Raw genomic sequence first — 3,839 nt, 5'->3', positions numbered from 1 at the left:
GACAGAGAGACCGTGTGTGTATGCTGTGCATCTTGCTGTCATCCTTGGTTTCCTCCTGAAAATCAACATGTACTGTATTTCTGAACGTGCGGTGCGCTCTGCAGTTTGTTTTCTTTCACGTCGTGACGGTCGATCGATCCCGCTCTGAAACGCACCGATCGCTCGGTGGCGTTGCGGCTTGTTTTAACCCCTCCCACCGCTCGACCCCGTGACCGTTAGTGAGCCTCGGAGGGACGCTGTGTTCGGGGCGGCAGCTCGTCGCGCCATCTCCGAGAACCAAGAGAGCTCAAATCTGACCCCGTCGACACGTTCTGCTGGCTGAGTGGAGAAATCCCCAATCTGTGATTTTTATTTCAGTTCAGATCTTAGGGGCGTCCAGATTATTGTAAAAATATAAATACTGTACATAGACATAATAATCTATATGGAGAGGAAGCTAGAACACGTCGAGGTGTAGTCGCCCCTTTATGCAGCTCTCTCCTGCACCCCCAGAGTGTGTGTGTTCACCCGTCTTTGTTTCTGAGCGACAGGGACGTCACGTGCTTTGAGATGCAGATTTAATCCTGAGACGATCACAGAATAGCTCGTGTACTTTACAAACAGGAGAACATGCAGCCGCAGTGCAGAGCAGCTGCTCAGTTCCTGCTTCTTCTGATTCAGAACACGTTGTGTGAGTGAGTTTGGCTGTTCTTCAGAACAAAGACAGGTCCTCTGTGGAAGACAGAGCAGATTATAACACACAAATGATAATACTTATAATCATTTACTGAGTTAACTTGTGAAGCTCAGTCCTAAAGCACCCAAAGCACCCCAACAAGCCAAGTGCACTGTGTGAATAAAAATAAATATAATTTAACAAACGTTTAAGAGGAAAATAGTTTAAAATGACAGCGTTCAGATTTTGCTGCAGAAGCTTTACTTTGATCAGAGAAGGTTCGTGCTGTGATCATTCATGTTTCACGTTAAATCCCATGTGATGAACTTCAGAGAAGCTGCTGTGGACAAGGTTTAAACTGCAGCTGGACAGATGTGCAGCTCTGCAGAAGCATCTGGACGCTGCTGACACAAAGAGACGTTTAAAGCTCATATTGTAGCAATAATCCTGCAGAGGACGTTCTTTACTGCGGGGACAGTTTCATGTCCGTGAAGATGCTGTGACGTCGTCGCCTCCACGCTGCGTCTTTAAACGTCCAGAGCTCTGCTGTGCAGCCGCCACATGTTCCAGATGTGCTTGTGTGTTTCACTGCATCAACAACGAAACTAAACCGTCGGGTCACTTCGTTCTTTACATACCAACACCTCCGTGTTTTTAAATCAAACAGCGCTCAGTTTGTTTTAGTCTAATAGATACGTGCACTTTTTTTTTTTTTTTTTTGGTGCACGTATTTGATGTGGGTGTAGAAAGGCAGCAAATGGTTCTTGTTTTGATGATCGGTGTGTTGCTGCGGGCGCAGGTGTGTCTCAGTGGAGGCTCCTGACAGACTCCACCAGCTGAAGAGTCTTCGTGACGTCGCTGAGCAGAGGTCCTCAAAGGTTCAGGGACCCCCCTCAAAGGTTCAGGGACCCCCTCAAAGGTTCAGGGACCCCCTCATAACCTCATGGTTATTAAATAATGCTCTTAAGTTTGTCTCTTTAATGCAATGGAAATATTTATGTAACATAAATGCTTAAGACCTGTTCTTTAATAGTGTTAATGCAATTATTATAATTTAAACATGGAGTATTTTTCATTCAAGAGACACGGAATTAACTACATTTTTAATTTCATCTTCCAAAAATGAGTTTTTTGAAAATTAACAGCGACTTTATTTGTTCGCACAATGAACACAGATGTAATGCCTCTTCTTCAAATTATTACAGAAAACTTTACACAAAACTGAACAGAATCACAACAGCAGTGGTCAGACCAAGTAGCAGGACTTAATCTGTAAACTCATCAAATGCAAAAGGGGGGGGGGGGGGTCCTCCCCTAAAATTTTTTGAATAAAGTATATGTCATTTCCTGCAGTTTTTTTGTATTTAACATTTAACATCTTCATGCTTGTAAAAATATTTGTTTTACTTTATTTTTTTGCGGACCCCCAAGCACCGGTTCGTGGACCCCCATGGGGTCCGGGGACCCCAGTTTGAGAACCGCTGCTCTTAAGAGCCGAGCTGATTCGCCACGAGTCTGAAACGGGGACGAGCATTTTCAACAAAAACACTACAAATTTGTATTTGTAATGATTTTATGCGTATTCACATTTTTACTTTATGATTTAAGGACTCTTGTTTCATGTTTTTGCCTAAAACAACAAACAAACTTGTCCATATGGGTGAGAGTTTACAGATAATGAAACTTAAGCCCCACAAGTCCTGCAGCTATAAAACCCTCCAATGAAAGTTTCATACACAGACGCCTGCTGCTGCTAATTCTGCAAGACAGGCTCTGTAACCCACAAATATTCTGACTTTGATGCTGAGCGCACCACTCACCCTAGTTTCCACTTTGCGATCCTTTCAAAATAAAGTACAATGACAGAAACACATGCTGGGACGCTCGGTTGTTTTTCTGAAACTCCTTGGCACTCTCCGTTCTTAGTCTCAAACTGTCTCATTTTAGTTTCAGAGAGTTGGAAAGTGAGACAACTCGTGAGGATTCAGCAGCTTATTAAACAAAGTTAGAGAAAAATAATAAAGGAATAAATACACTTTGTGGCTAAAATGTAACCAAAAGTTTTACCTGTCATTCTAGGAATGTGGTGCAAATTTACTTATTAATAAAGTTACATACATCACAGTTGTTTGCTAAGTGCAACTAAAGTTTGATTCCAACAGAATAAAATCATATTTTGTTGCATTTTGTGTCCAGCAGTCACAGCGTCAGGACAAGTTTCAGTTTTGACACTAGATGTCACTTTATTCCACACATGCTGCTCCTTTAAAACTCCAAACTTTATTTTTATTAAAAGTTATTATTTGCTGAGGTGGTTTAAATTGTTCAATTGACTAATTTTCAGCCTGTGCAGAAAGTTTTGGTTGTTTTAATCAGATTAGTGATTTTTTTTAGGAGATTTATGTGAAATATTTCTTTACTCACCCAAGAAAGATTACACAAGTTAGATTTTTTATTCGTTTCTTGTCTGAAAGTATAAAAGTGCAGTTTGTCGTGCACAACAATGATAGAGAACTGCTGATGTCACTCTGAATGATTGTGCAGCTCAATTCATCTCATCACCTCCACAACTCCAACGAGCTGAAAGTAAGAAAACTGTTTGGGCTGGTTCTGTCTCTTGCACACGTCCCCAGTAAAGAACGTCCTGCTCTTCGGTAAGACAGCCGTGCACAGACTCACACATTTCCTCCGACATGCGTTCAGCTGACAACAGTTTAAAGACGTGTCTGTCCAGGGAACTGGGGGGGAGCCTGAAACCTGCTGAGGCTGCAAGTGTCGACGCGCTGATGTTTGGAGAAACGTCTCAACTAGGAAATGAGTTGATGTTTGTGTGTTGGTGTCTTCTCACTCTGATTCACACCCTCAAAGGGAAGCAGGAATCTTTATGCACGTCAGAATCTGCTCAGCTTTGGTTTGTAGGTAGCAGCTTCATGTTTCAGGCCCTGACTGTGAAACCAGGAGGACTCGCCTGTGTGTTCAGGCTGAATGGGAGGGAGGCTGCATGGTGTGTGTGTGTGTGTGTTGTATGTAAATAATGTTGATTTTGTATGGTTCAAGTGTGTGTATGTGAGACTTGTTTTGTACACATGATGAAAAGAATAAATGACACTTTTATAAGAGCCTGGTACCGGCTCACCGTCACACTATACAGTGCAATAAAGTGCTTTGATTGGCTAAAACTGAG

Source organism: Nematolebias whitei, chromosome 20, assembly GCF_014905685.2.
Source record: "Nematolebias whitei isolate Nwh7 chromosome 20, NemWhi1, whole genome shotgun sequence".
In the NCBI taxonomy this organism is placed as follows: Eukaryota; Metazoa; Chordata; class Actinopteri; order Cyprinodontiformes; family Rivulidae; genus Nematolebias; species Nematolebias whitei.
Note: the sequence above shows the minus strand (reverse complement) of the source record.